Below are 16,275 nucleotides of genomic sequence, written 5' to 3' on the forward strand. Positions count from 1 at the left end.
TCCTATTGAATAGAAGCTCTGAGAGTTTTCTAATTGACTCAATCTTTGTTGTTACCAAACAACACAAAAGAAGCTAAAATGCTAGAGTAGAATATTACTGCCAATTGACTGCATTTGACTTTGAAAGCAACATGGGGAAAACAAGATATATCAATAGCTCTTTGCTCCCTAATTAATATCATTTTGGCAGTTCAGCAGAATACAAAGTATAAAGAGTGTCAGTGACAACAAAGACTAGTTCGGGGTCTTGGTGTCTGTGAGAATGTATCACCGTAGCTGCACTTAGTTACCAGCGTATCACAAGGCTGCATCAGACAGGTGATAACTATCTTACTGGCTGGTTCTTCTAGAATAAAAGGAGTTCCTGCTCCTGGAGAAAACGTGTTTGGGATTCAGCTGCTTTGAAAACCATGCCATGTACTTAAAATTTTGAAACATCCTGAATTCTTCCTTCTAATTTAAGTAAATATCTCCATTAAGCTACATTATATTTCTATGGATGACATCTTAGGTATTTCCAAATATTAAGACATTCTACTTTTCTAATTTTTCTTTAATAATATCCTGCTTGCTATCTAAAGTTGTTAGAGGTGGAGTTTATGAATAGCTATCTAGGCAACCTCTCATTCAACTTCAGATTTTTCACTGGTAAAATGATTAATCCTTGATTCTACCTCTAATTTCTTTTGTCTTATATTCATTGGTTGTTTGATGTCGCTTTTTGCCCTGTCCTTTCCCTCCCAGATGTGAAAGTTTTCATTTCCATCCCTTCTCATTCTAAGAATAAATTAAAGCTATTAATAGACCACTGGTCCTTATTTTCTGTGCATTCACATAATATATGCCTTTGAACACAAAGATAGAAAAAAACTTTCTTTGCTCTTCAGCAGTCTCCTCCTTTTCATTTAGGATAACATGGCATTATTCTTCAATGTCATTTACAAATATGGATTTAACCATGCACCGTATGAGAAGCACTCTGCTGGATTCTGAGGGGATTAATGACAACAAATATAAAAAGTATGTTAAAACATAGTTCCTGCTCTCGAGGATCTTAAAACTTATTCAGAGAAATGAAAGAATAAGTATAAAATGAAAGAATAAGTACAAAATAATACAAGGGAGGCACCAAAGAGGAATAAAAAAGGAGATTAAACATTGTTGTCAGTGAAAGAATTCCAAGGACAATAAAATGATAGGACACAGTGTAGAAGGATGACAGGGAAAGAAGGATGGTTGTGTAGACTTACCTCAGACAAGGGCACCATATGTCCTTGCCCTGAATTTTGTTAGTACTACTTGATGATATTCAATGTTTTAACTCCTGGGGAATTCAATTGGTAAGAATGGGTCACCTATTATAGTTTTACTCCAAATTTATCTGCTTATTAAGCTGTTAAACTTACTGACATATTTATGGGTACTTATATAACAATCCTGGTTACATTTTTGCCAGATTTTTTGTTTTTGTTTTTGTTTTTTTGGTGGTGGTGGTCCTGTAACATGTTTAGTACTTTTATAACACAAGTTGGAGTGTTCTCAAGGTGCACTAATAGGGTGTTGTCAGTCAGTGAATCATCTTCCTTTGCAATTAGCTGCATGGTCAACATTGTGAAGGTAGCAAAAGAAGGTCTTATAGATGATAGATCCTCTGGCGTGCAAGCTAAGCATGTTAGTTTCATATCTCAGTGCTGTTTGAGATGCCAGGCCACAAGATCAGGAATTTTTGCCAACATATAAATCAAGTCATTTCTTTCTTCCATAAGAACATTCTGCTATGAAAAGAAAAAGAAAATGAAGGTCATTCAACTAAATATTGTGCTTAGTTCAATATCTGATTTAATTTTTGGCTCAAGTTCTTTATCTCACTGCATACCAGTAACTAATAGTGTGGAAATAATAGCCAGTCCATGGGGCCCAATTTGCATAGAGTGCTCAGTAGTCTTTGTGATTTACATGGATATTTAATTCTCTCTCTCTAAAATATATGTATATGCATTTGTATTTATAATGCAAGTATATATGTATGTATTATATGTACCTATATATCAACCTTGTTAATTTTGTAATTCACAATAGGATCTAATGAAAAAAATAACTGTCTCTTTTGCTTTGCATAACAGTTAATATACTCCCACATGCTCTAAAAGTAATCCATTGTTGTTTTATATGCAGCAGACTTAACAAATAGTTACCTTTTTGAACATATTATTTAATGACAGTAATTATGCTGACAGGTAGATTTGAGTTAATAAAGAGGATGCTTTAAAATTTAGCAAATAATTAACAATATTTATTTGATATTACTAGAGAGATGTTGGTCATATACACCATAGATAATTTAATAAGAGGATGTCTGCCCTGCATGTAAGGAGTTAGGTATGTAACAAAAAGTGCAAAAAAATGTTACTTGGACTCAGATTTATTTATAGGATGTATTCAGAATTCAGAAAATAAAAAATGATTGTCCATAGGCAGGAGAACTCGGAAAAGGTAAAAAAAAATTTTCTTCAAAGCAAAATATCTTGACTCTATTTATTGACCTTAGATTTTTTTTTGATAGATCTTACCTTTTTTTAAGCATGGGAACATTGTAACATCTTTAAAAACCTACCCCAGATATTCATGAACTAGTAGCTCCTCCACATGAGTGAATGAAGAGTCCTGTCTCCTGGATGCATTGTAGTGTATGTAATTTCTCTGATAATGTGGTAACTAAAGTAATTATGAGAAATCCTAACCTAATGGCATCAGAGCATCTACAAATAACACAATAATAAAGATTCAAAATCCAGCATGATATTGGAATAAATTAATCTCAAAATATTTTAGTCCTGTAAAAATTCTGTTTTGTATTTGTTTGTCTTCCATCTCACTGGCTTCAAGGAAATCCATCCTTATATGCTTCTTTTGGTTTTTGTGTTTGTAAGGCAGACTTAAGGTTTTATCTTGCCATGTCACTGTGTCACCATGAAGAATAATGAAGAACAATGACGGCATACCTCTTCATAAACATGGAAAGGCCCCCACTGCTGAGAAAGAATGTCATAATTTATAAAACAGCTTTTTAAACACTCTCTCTCCCTGTGAATGCTATTTTTTTTCAATTCACTTTCTGACTCCAGAAGATCTGTGTTTTTAATCTCTAATCAATTTCACCCTTCTTTCGCTGTCACTGTTGTAAAGTACAAGTAAAATTCTTCAGTATATTTTACCTCTTACTCTTTTTAAGTTTTATTTTTTTCAAAAATACTCATGACATCAGCTACCTTACTCAAAATGATTCTTTTGGGGGAAAAGTAATAAAATTCTAAGCCCATTCCAAGCTTTCAGTCTTATATCATGTTTACTTCAGGTAAACATCTCTATTTAACTGAAAAATCCAAAGCTTTATAAAAGAAGCACACTGTCTTCCACAGAAAAGTTGTTTTTAACATTTTAGTTTTTAAAGGAAACTTTTAGTATTTTAGAAATTGAGCTTTAAAATAGAAGCAGAACACAATAAAAAATTTAGTCCCATGAATTTGAAATGCCATATCCTAATAGATAACACCAGGGTCCTAAGTACATTACTAGAGATTTGCTCTCCAATAAAGAAAAGAAATTCTATTTATGTTATAAAACTAATTTGTTCCTAAATTGCTTTAAAATGCTTTATAAATTGTGTCCTCTGATCAGATATATCTTTTTTAAAAAAATTAAAGCATTTATTTGCAGAATAAAATAGACACTAGTATTGCTGCATATATATACGTGACTATATAACCAATGTGATTCTGCAACCTGTACACTCAGAAAAATGAGAAATTATACTCCATTTGATTCAAATGTATGATATATCAAGATCATTGTACTGTCATGTGTAACTAATAAAAATAAATAAATAAATAAATAAATTTGAGCATTTAAATATTCATAGTATTTGGGTTCACTTTGACAAAGAAATACATGTAAGGAATTTGATTTTAATCTCCATTCTACCAGTTTCCCTTCTTTCCTGTATTTTGTATATCCTCTTCTCTATTAATCTTTCTTTCACTCCTTTATTTATTTATCTATGTTTGATTAGTGCTTTCTGTATATTCATAAAGGTGAAATGTATGATACACTTATATAAGTATGCATACTATGATATTGTTAAATACATTCCATATGTCTACCCCTTTCCCTTCTTTCTTCACTTGCTATGCTCTCCTTGTTCTGTTACACTGATCTACTCTTTATTTTTATAATATTCTATACCTCTTTTTCCTTATTTTGCTCTGGCATCCACGTATGAGAGAAAACATTTGACACCTGATTTTCTGAGATTGGTTTATTTTCTTAGCATGCTTTTTGTCATTTCCATCCATTTATCAGTAAATGCCATTTTTAAAAAATTCCTATTTATAGCTGAGTAAAAAGTTCCTTGTATATACACCATATTTTTTGATCCATTCATCTGTTTATGGGCATCTGAGTTGGTACCATAACTTGGTTATTGTGAATTGTGCTTCTATAAACATTAATGTGCCTGCATTACTATAGTGGTTTTAGTTCTTTTGGATAAAAACTGAAGAATGGGATAGTTGGGTCATGTGGTGGATCCATTCCTACTTTTTTGAGGGGCCTTTTCCATAATGGTTGCACTAGTTTGTTGTCCTACCAGCAATATATGAGTGTACATTTCTTCCCACATCTTTGCCAACATTTATTATTGCTTGTGTTTTTGATAGTTGCCATTCTGACTGGGGTTAGATAAAATCTTAGAGTAGTTTTGATTTGCTTTTCCCTGATTGCTAGAGATATTGAACACTTTTTTTCATATATTTGTTAGCCATTTGAATTTTTTATTTTTCAAAATTATTTTTATAGGTGTATATGAACATCAAGCCTTTGTTTTATTTTATTTTTTTAATTTTTATCTGGTGCTAAGGATTGAATCCAGTGCCTCAAACATGCTAGGCAGACACTCTGCCATTGAGCTACAGCCTCAACCCACATTTGTATTTTTTCTTTTGAGAAATTTGTTTAATTATTTGCCCGTTGAGTTATTTGATTTTTTGGCATTGAGTTTTTTAAATATATTCTGGATATTAATTCTGTTAGAGGACTGACTGCCAAAGATTTTTTTTCCTATTTTTTAGGTTCTCTCTTCACTCTCTTAATTGTTTCCTTTAATGTGCAGAAGTTTATAATTTGAAGGCACACCATTGATTCTCGAGCTTTCGGGATCTTGTAGAGGAAGTCAGTGCCTGCCCCTGTATAAGGAATTATTGATCGTATGTTTTCTTCTAACAGTTGCAAAGCTTCTGATCTAGTTCCTAATCTTTAATTCATTTGATTTTTGATTTGACTTTTGTGCAGGGTGAAATTTCATTCTTTTACATATAATGCCCATTTTTGCCAGCAGATTTGTTGAAACAGTTGTCTTTTCTTCACTATACATTTTTGGCACCTTTGTCAACTGTCAGATGGCTATAAGAATTTGGGTTTGTCTTGGTGTCTTCTCTTCTGTTACATTGGTCTTCATGTCTTTTTTGATGCCAGTACCATGCTGTTTTTGTTTGTTTGTTTAACTGTAACTATTTAGTACAATTTGAGATAGGATACTATGATGCCTCCTGAATCACTTTTCTTATTTAGAATTGCTTCGCTATTCCACATCTTTTATCCTTCCCAATGAATTTGAGGACTGATTTTTCTAGTTCTCTGAAGAACATCATTGGTATTTTGATGGAGATTGCATTGAATGTGTGTATTACTTTTGGTTGTAGGTCATTTTGACAATATTAATTCTTTTTATCCAAGAACATGGGAGTTCTTTCCATTTTCAGTGTTCTTCTTCAATTAAAAAAAATAAAGGGTTATAAATAGTAAGAGAAGAGGTCAAACTATCTCTCTTTGCTGATAATACTTATCCTATTGCTGATAATAGTATTCTCAAAATTCCACCAGAAGACTTCTAGAGCTGATAAATATAATTAGCAAAGTAGCAAGATATGAGATAAATACTCATAAATCAATAGATATTCTATACTTCAACAGTGAGTCAGCTGACAAAGAAACCATCATAATAACTTCAAAAATTTAAATAAAATATCTGAAAATTAGTCTAACCAAAGAAGTAAAAGAATCTACAATGTAAACTGCACAGCACAGAAGAAAACATTGAAGAAGACCTCAAGTATATCTTGTCTTGTGAGAAAAGTATGTTAAATAAGATCAAGTTTACTCCTCATATGTTTAGCAGGTATTTTTACCAACGTTTATTAGAGTATAAGTAGTATTTTCCTAGTATAAGTGGTATATTCTAATAATTAATATTTTATTGTAGTCTTTATTCTGAAAACATTTAAATGCTTCTCTAATATTTATGTAATACTTTTTTCTTATATTCTGACAATATTCCTTATACATTTGTCAAGCAATCCATTCAAACTTCTGAACTTAAAAATGAGATTTTTTTAACCTTCTTCTTGTACTAGAACTAGACTAACAGAAAAAATAAAAGAAAATAAAGTCCTCAGAGTACTTCCACCAGATCTAAGATAAAAGTAATATATATATATTTCTAATATATATATATATATATATATATATATTAGAAAATTGTGTTTCTTTAGTACAATATTACAAAGATGATACTTGCTGTATTTATGTTTACCTAGTACTGGAAGACTAATTGTTGATACAATTGCCTGGAGCTCTCCCTCATTGACATAGTTTTAAAAGCCTTTCTCTCATATTCCATGATTTTAAAGTGCACTTATATAATCATGTATATATTATATTATATTATATTATCATTCTTTTTTATAAGCAATTGCTTTGATGTTGGGTAGATTAGTTAGTTGGTTGTTTGGTTTATGGATGAGTAATCCTAGGTAGGGTTGATAGAGCATAGACAGATTCAAGTGGTGAGAACAGGAGGTTAAGGGATACACTGGTTGTGGATAATGAGTTCTGCTTCCTTAAATGTTGAAATTTGAATATTAGAGAAGTGCCCAAGGCAAGCATGTAAAACACGTTTTATTCAAAAAATAGTAACAGACTACTCTCGGGAGGGAGAAGGGAGCCATAGCTCTTGTCCTGGTATCCCAAGAAGTGAGAGAGTCCTGCCCCTTTTATGCATTTTAGACTTTCTTTGTTCTCCTGCTCTCTTCCCTCTTATCTCTATTCTTTCTTTGAAGGAGAGAGATGCCCAGGTGGAATGGCCAAAAGGTGAGAAGCAGGTGGGCTGGAAGGGCCAAGGTGGAATGATTAAGGGAGGAAGCAAGCTCTGGAGAGACAGCCCATGGGGCATTAATTAGCAGCTCCCTATATGTTCAGGAGGTGCTTCATTAACAACTTTATGGGAGGGGCAGTATAGGCAAAAAATGGCAACACTGACTATATAAATATTAAGAATGAGTCTCCCTGCCCTATCAACCCTATCTCTTATACTCTCATACTATTGATGTCCTCTGCATTTAGCTTAATCCTATCTAATTTTTGGTAGACTTTCCCCATGTGGGGTGATACTAGCTTTCAGAGGTTCATTACTTGCACATGATTACAAGGATTTCCCCCATGCCCACCCTGAAAAAGAAATCCCTGGTTAGAATTTAAATTGCACTCTCTGGATCATGGGCATCTACCTACTTTGGAACTGTAGTAATGAGCACAAGGTTTTCAAGCCACTTACTAAGCATAAAACACTCTGAGTTGGTGCCTTTCCCTGAGCAAAGCATGAACTCACCCATAGAAGGATGAAGAAGAATGAGAGAACAGATGTACATGCATGATCAAAAGTCATCATCATATCATCTCAAAAGCCACCTACATGACTCCCCAGTGTTTATAACCTTGTGACCAATTCAGACACAAATTATTATTCATCATTCAGAAACAAATGATTGTTTATTCTTATTACATATAGTCATTATCATACAGCTATGAATCACCTGAACCATCAACAGCATACAATTGTTGATACGTATTTCTTATTTCAGACCAATTATGAAAGTTGTTTTGTATATTATCACATTATTTTCTGTAAAATATTGTGAAGTAGTCTATTTGACATAAAAGAAAAGGTAAATTTTCTTTGAACTGCTTATTGACCCAAAATTATAAACTCTATTCAATTATAAAGTGTATATAGATCTATCAGAGATCTCATAGATAATAATAGAAGACATGACAATTGCATAGCATAAATTTTAGGCCTCTGGGTGACTTAAAAAACACTGCAATGTTGATTCCTCTTGCCAGCAACCTACACTGATGAGATGAACTGGGTTCAAAAGAGCTGGATGCAGCAGTAAGATAAGAAAATGGCAAAAAAGCACAGGACATAGAAGTACTTTTTATATCGAGGGTAGGACAGTTCTGTGAGCTTAAGGATCAGCTTCCATGCTAGAAGAGCACTGGAAAGACAGCATGCAATGGAATCAATTTTATAGGGGGACACACAAAGGAATTTTGGTAGAATACTATTCTCCAAATAAGGCAGGGGATGAGGTTTCAAAGGAGGGTTTTCCAATCCCATTGGGTAATGCCCATGTCCAGGGACAGAGCAAACTTCTTTGTGGAGCAAAGGTGGTGGCAATTTGCATTGCACATCCTATGGAGTGCAATGCCAGATCAAAGCCCCCTTACTCAAGGCTGGGAGAGGATGCTCAGTTTATGGGCAGGTGGCCTCCCACAGATTTCATATAAGATGGCACAAAACAATCAGCAATTATGATGTAATGATTACAATATGTAAAACTAATGCATGTATTCTGTATTGGTTAGGATTAGGCTCTATTCAATATGACCAAATCTGAGAAATATTAACTAAAACACAATCTTACATTTTTCTCATGTAAAGGAAGTCTAGGGGAGAGGCACATTCTTGGAACAGTGATCTTATTATCATCAGAGAGCCATCTCTAGTATTTTGCTTCATTTTTCACCCTAACTGTTCAGGAAGTATGTGTAACAGTTCAGTCATCAGAAAGAAGGAAAGAAGTAGAGAACAAAAGTGAGTCATATCTTCTTTCCTTTGAAACCATTTCCCAGATATTTCATACAACACTTTATCATACCACCACCCAAGACTACAGAGGGGACTCATAAACAGAGTGTGCCACTAAAAAATCGGGGAATCCTTAACGGAAAAGGAGAAAATTAACATTGGTGCAGGTAACCAAAAAACTCTGTCAAGACTCCTCAAACGCTTTCTTCTGCAGTATGTCTCTGATAACACTCTTGGAGCACAACTAACATTGCCCTGGTCCTGTTCCTTTAAACAGGGGGCATAGTTCTCATTTATTATATTAAACATAGCTCACCTCTTTGCAATTTACTAGAGATTAAAAAAAAAATTCTTGCTTCAGAATTTGAGCAAATTATGTCCTCTAATTTCTTTGTAAAACCCACTGAGCTCCCCATCCTGTCTTACAAATTTTATGGTAATATCAATTATAGTAAAAATAATTTGACACTGTAGCAGATTACAAAAAAAAATGCTCCCAAGGACATTTCTTGTTCTAAGTATACTTTCAGAAACTTTTAACTCTCTTATGACAAGGTGGAGTCTTGTTCTCTTTCCCTTGAGATTGGGAAGGTCCTTAAGACTGCCTTGATGAACAGAATACAGTAGTCTCAATGTTGTGTGTCTTCTGAAACTGTCACAAATAGTGAAAATCCCCCACTCAATTCCCTTTCCTTTGAAAGTTTGACCTAGGAATCCAGCAGCTGTGTACCAGATATGTGAGGATGTCAAGAAGTCTTGAAAGACCCTGAGGAAGTTTTCTGGCCATAGGCTCAGATACTTGAATCTGCCCAGATAACTGGAAACATCAACAATTAAATCAGCCAAAATATTAGCTCTTTTTTCTTTTCCTCCCTTTCTCCCTTCCTCCCTTCCTCCTTCCTCCCTTCCTCCCTTCCTTCCTTCCTTCCTTCCTTCCTTCTTCTCTCTTCAGTACTGGTTATTGAACTCAGGACCTAACACAGAAGGGGCAAGTGCTTTACCATGGAACTATATTCACAGCTCACATAAATGAGCTTTCCAATGATTACCAACTCCAGGCTTTGAGCTGCAATTATCCTAGCTGATATTCATTCGAGTAGACAAATCAGTCCCCACTAAGCCTTTCCCAAGAAGAACATTGTTGACCAAAGCATCATTGGCATTGCTTTAAGCACTAAGTTTTGAAGTGTTATTTATGCAACACTACATGACTGGACAACATATTGATTAAAATATAGCAATGCATCTGTAAAAATAGACTAATTAAAAGCTGATACAATTAAAGTATGAGCTGGGGCCAGGATGTTGCTCAATGGTAAAGCATTTGCCTGGCACCTGCAAAATTGCAGATTTGAACCCTAGCAATGCAAACAAAACAAATAGAAGTAGGGGGAGTTTATCATCCAATTACCTCATTTTAGTGATGAGAAAACTCAGGGAAGAATCACTTAAAGTTGTATAATCATTTAGAATGATGTATGTAAGAGTTTTTCTATTGCGATGTTTTTCTATTACCATTATATCTGAAATATCATGCTACATTTTTCTATATGAGATTTATGCTGCTAGATTCTCACCCTGACTATCTGTTAGAGTCACCTGTTGAAACATGGGGATAATGGAATTCTCTCCATCATTGCAGCTCTGTTGAGTGGGAATTTGTGTACTTCTTCCTGTGTGTGTGGTGTGTGCATGTGGGTGTGTGCACAGCTATTCTACATATAATTCTAATAAACACATATACTGTCAAGACATATCGTATGGATCATGTTTCCTGGAAGAATGTTTTTCATAACAAAAAATCATAGGTAGGAAAGGCTTAATATACTTAACTCTAGATTTGCCCTTTGGACATCCTCAGACCCCATTTCCTTTATTTATATGATACAAAATGGAATATCAACAGATCATATTCAATAAACAATAAAAACAGAAGACCATACTTGACAAAATAAAGAGGATAGTTGTTCTACCATATAATCCCTTTCTCCATTATATTTTCTTAAGGGTTTTTTTGTAAGTTAGTCCTAAACTCACTTAATTCAGTCTGACACACTAGCTAAGAACTATGCTTGGTAATGCAATTTCAATTAAATTAAAAAGCCCTTCCAGTTTAATGAGAAATATTTTCCAAAAGCTGACAATTTCAATTTTAAGTGATAATGTTGTAATATTGTACAGGCTGCCATGGGACCATAGAAGAAAAGATCCCAGTTCAAACTAGAAGCACATGGGAAAGTTTATATGAGAGACAATATTTTAGATGATTCTTAAAGGATGAATCATTAGTATTAACACAAAAATGTTGGGCATACTATTCAAGAAAAAGATATTATAGAGCAGGCATGAGAAAACTGTGGCTCATGGGCTAAATCTGCCTCACTGTCTATTTTTATAAACAAAGTTTTACTTGATAGTAATCATACTCCATTGTTACAGCACATCTTACTAGTCATGACAGACATAGTTTGGCTGACAAAGTTAGAGATATTTACTAGCTGTACTTTCATAAATTTTTTTGGCCTTTGGTATACAGAGTATAATAGTGTCTGAAGTATGACTACATGTTCAAAGAATTACAAAGTTAAATATAAAAAAAATTAAAGCAGAGAGAAAAGGGGATTGAATCTGGAATCAGAAGCTGGGAACTTAAAGGGCTTTTTATGTTAGGTCAAAGTGCTGTGGTTTATTCTTGTGTGCTAGAGAATTAATTATGAATCTTAAGGGACACAGTGACAGTTAGATTCCTCTTCTGGACAATGCAGACAGTTAAGAAACACAAGATAGGACACAAGGGACGAGTTAAGAAGTAAGGTGTCTTAAGAACCTGAAGTAGGACAGAGAGAAATGAGATGAATAAGAAAGGCCTCTAGAAACTCTTTAGCAGGAAACACCAGCAACACTGGCTGAATTGTGTCATTCTTTAAATTTTAAAACAGGCCTTCAAATTTTGACAGTCTCCCCTTCCAAAAGTAGAACCTAATTCTCCTTGCCTCAAATGCAGGCAAAAATCAAGGGACTACTTCCTAATGACTAGATTAAGAGAGAAGTGATACTATTTGACTTCCAAGTTTAGGTCAGAAAGACAGGCGTTCTCACTGGACTCTTTCTCCTTTGGATCCCTCTTTTTAGCAGCCCTGAGACAGTTCCATGTAAAGAAGGAGCTGAAGCCTCCCCCAAATAGCCCACATCCATTTGCAAGCAACATAAGGGGAACCGAGGTTAGAACTGGATCCAGCAATAACATTGAAGCCTCCTGCTGACTCCAGGCCCAGATGACACCTTGACCATAATAACTTCATGGAAATCCTTGAGCCTGAATCCCTCAGCCAAGCTACTTCCAATTCCTAAAAGAAATTGTGAGAGAAATGAATGTTTATCTTTTGTTTTCATCCACTGATTATTGGGATAATGTTTTGTAGCAATAGGTAATTATTATATCTGCATTAACTAAAAAGGAAATATAAGAAAAAACACTTAGTGTAAAAAGTACTATGTACAGTATTGTCCATGTTGATTTTGAAGGTTATTTGGGAGAGCCAAATGAACATGTCAAGTATAATTTACTCTGACACTCTGGAAGAGACCAGGGATTAAATAAGTATTTGTTGAGTCTTTGAGGTGCCTACTTGTTCTAAAGTACGATTTCCAAACTTTTCAATTCTATTTTTATTTCAGTGAGGATATTTCCATTTACAGCAAGCTGTTGGCTCTTTCTTATCCTTTGCTTCATCTTCTGGGTCACCACATACTGTTATAAAAAATGAGACTTTCTTAAAAGAATAAGCATTGCAAATATAAGGCTTACAGACTTTTTAAACTTATATTCAAAACTCCCTTTATTTTATTTTGTTTATTTTTGGTGCTAAGAATTGAACCCAGGGCATAGTATATGCCTATGTGAACACTTTGTAACTGAACTACATTTCTAGTTCTGTGTCCAAAATCTTGATAATAAACAAGACTCTCAACCAATAACCATGCATCTGGAACCTAGAAACTTTGAACTGAAAACCAAACTACGCACTGTGAGTTATAGGAATTCAAACCCCAGAGTTTGACATCATTTTCCTTAGATACTCTAAACATATTTCAATGCAATAACCTTAGCTGGAAATCACTTAGCCCTGTACAAAAGATAGGGCCTATGATGTTGGTGAAGTGTCCAAATGTATGCATACCAAAGCTCTATGCTGATGTGATACTAGGTTCAGTCTATAGATACCAGCAGAATTGCTCTCTGCCACAGATAAGAATACTGGAATAAAAAATTATAGAGTCAAACATTTAAAAACCAACAAGGAAAATTCACAGAAAGTATAGGAATCCTAGTTCAATATAGGAGATTGAATTTGGAAATCATGATCAAGAAAATCATGTATCTCAAAAAGATCACAGATTCAAGAAAATAAAAAAGTCATTATAATTTTAATAAACTAAGAATTACCATTTGGAGTTTTCAAGAATCAGATATTTGGAACTTCATTTGTTTCAAAATGTTCAGCCCACAAGTCCCCACTATTCATACAGCATCACAGAAGGCAGAAAAGATTGCTATCACTGGGAAACTTGCATTGAGTAGCTCATGATTTCAACAAATCAGGCACTTTTTTCTATTACTAAGGGCAAAATATTTTTCACATTTAAAAAATCAAATACACATACACTCACAACATAATTTGAAAAGAAAAACTAAATCACTCTTGCTAGACTTAACAAGAACATAGGCAGCTTCAAGTGTCATCAAACTTATTCTCTTTCTGCAACAATATAATTTCTACTTTTTATCAGTCTGAATTCCTCTTCGAAAATTCCAAAAAGATCCTCAACAAATTGCTGAAAGACCCTTTCATCCTGGATAAAAGATTAAGGTTACTGTGTGGTTTGGGGTATGTGGGTAGCAAGCAGGATTTAATTTCCTTAGTAGACCAAGAAGTTAGTAAAACTTTAATATAGAATATAGAATAGAAATTAATTTCTCACCATAGGTGGGTACACATGTGGTCAGCAAGGGGAATGTTAGCCTGACTTCAATTAGCTGTGGTCAAAAAAAAGCATAGAAATATTACCACCCAAAATTAGAGGAGGCCAATAGACAGAGCCTCGTTTATCCCAAGATTTGCCTTTTTATTAAAATAGGATCCTCCCATCTGACTTTAATTTTTTAATTAAAACAATAACAAAATGTTCCTGAGGGCTTTGTGAAGCTTTGAAAGACTGTACCCCAAGCAGCTTAGTGGGGGGCTTAGGCTTAACCTCCAAAGGGGTTAGAAAAGACAATTCCCTCATCTGCTGAGACAGTACAATAAGAATGAATCATGAAAGAACACAGTACCCAAACCACATGGTCACTCGAGTGTCTTTTCCTTACAATGACTCCCTCCCCCAGCACCACCAGTGCACACAATAGCAAAACATAGAATTTTGGTTGGATTGTAAAATGTTTTAAAGTCCAAATCCATTGACAGCAAATAGCAAAGGCAATCATCCCTAATAGCCCTCAAACATGCCATTTGGAAAGTTCTTTTCAAAGACCTATACAGGAATGATTTTTTAAGCATTTGTGTTCTGACAGAATTGTTTTCATGATTGTACACCCAATTTCCTCTAAAAGACTCTCCTGAGGTCCCTTTTGAAGACTAGAGGAAAATGAACAAAGGGTTCTTGTGGTTTATTAGAGGAAAAAAATAAAATATCTCAAAAAGAAGAGAGAGTTCTCACATTGAAAGGATAATAAGGATTTAAAACAAAGCCTCTGTGATATGTATACATTGTCTAAAGGTTTTTGTTCTCTTCCCAGGAAAGGAAATATTTAAGGCTATAATTCTTGGGCATTATAAATAATACTGAAGTTTGCTAAAATTCATATTTGACTTTGCTTTTCTTATCTGTATTATAAATATGCACCTTACAAGTTTATCTATTTTCAGAAAACAGAAGTCATACTTGAGCATCTGGTTATTTTTATAAAGTACTTTGTGTTCTAGAAAGGTGCTATGACTTGTTCCCATCTATGTAAAGAAAGAATAAGTATATGGAAAAGTGTTTGCTCTCTGTCCTTAAATAAGTTGTTAGGCACTACATGTTGAAACTATAGACAGGGAACTTGCTAGACCTTAGAACGTAATTCAAATAGGTTCCATTGCATTATTCAGTGATACTGTGAGGCCACAGGAGATTCTCTTGGGCAATCATATCTGTTGTCATAAGTCAATGAATAATGCTTACATTAATTATCTGTTGAATCTTGCTTTTGGTTTTGCAGAGAACTTTGGCTTTGGGATGATTTTGAGACAGAAAACAAAACCACACCCTCATTAGGTCACAAGTGCTTTCTAACTAGATCCCTGGAACATTATTTATCAAAGTAGATTTTACTTGATTAGCCTCATTAGTAATGAAGTCATCATATTTCTTATCCAAAGTTAAACATAGAGCATTATTGACTTTTTGTCAATTTTAGAGGAGATGAAAAATCTTGGCATATAGCTGAAATGTTTTACACAGTTTATTTTTCTTTTTTTTTAAGATAGAGAATTTTTTAATATTTATTTTTCAATTTTCAGTGGACACAACATCTTTATTTTTTTAAATTTTTATGTGGTGCTGAGGATTGAATCCAGGGCCCTGCGCATGCTAGGCAAGTGCATTACCACTTGAGCCACATTCCCAGCCCCCAGTTTTTTTTTCTTTGTTTTACACTTTACTATCTCTATACAAACAATAAGTAGATTCCTCTGACAAAGAAAATTTGAAAATTGGATAGAAGTCATACTTGAGCATCTGGTTATTTTTAAAAAGTACTTTGTGTTCTACAAAGGTGCTATGACTTGTTTCCATCTATGTAAAGAAAGAATAAGTATCAAATAGGATAGCATAAGATGGGTTGGGTAAGTTGAAGCCCCACTTTAACATTCTATTTCTGTTTCAGGAAATGTTAGGTGGGGAAAGGATTCATTGCCATACTTAACAACATCATTAAGAGAAAGTCTTTCATGGAATGATCAGCCGTCCCAATACATTTTCTGTTGCTAATAACAAGAACACAGAGTGGGCAAGTTATAAAGAAATGAGGTTTGTTTTGGCTCATTGATGAGGTCTAAGGTCAATGGATGCCATGTGACAATAGCCTTTTGTTGGCAGAGTCCAAGACAGTGCAGGGCACCACATAGCAAGAGACAGACCATGTGACAGACCTAGCAAACCTACCTTTAATGTAATAGCAAACCTACCTTCAACGTAAGCTATTAATCTATTAACCACGTGAATGGATAGCCCTCTGGGAGAACAGA

This window comes from Callospermophilus lateralis, unplaced genomic scaffold, assembly GCF_048772815.1.
Source record: "Callospermophilus lateralis isolate mCalLat2 unplaced genomic scaffold, mCalLat2.hap1 Scaffold_116, whole genome shotgun sequence".
In the NCBI taxonomy this organism is placed as follows: Eukaryota; Metazoa; Chordata; class Mammalia; order Rodentia; family Sciuridae; genus Callospermophilus; species Callospermophilus lateralis.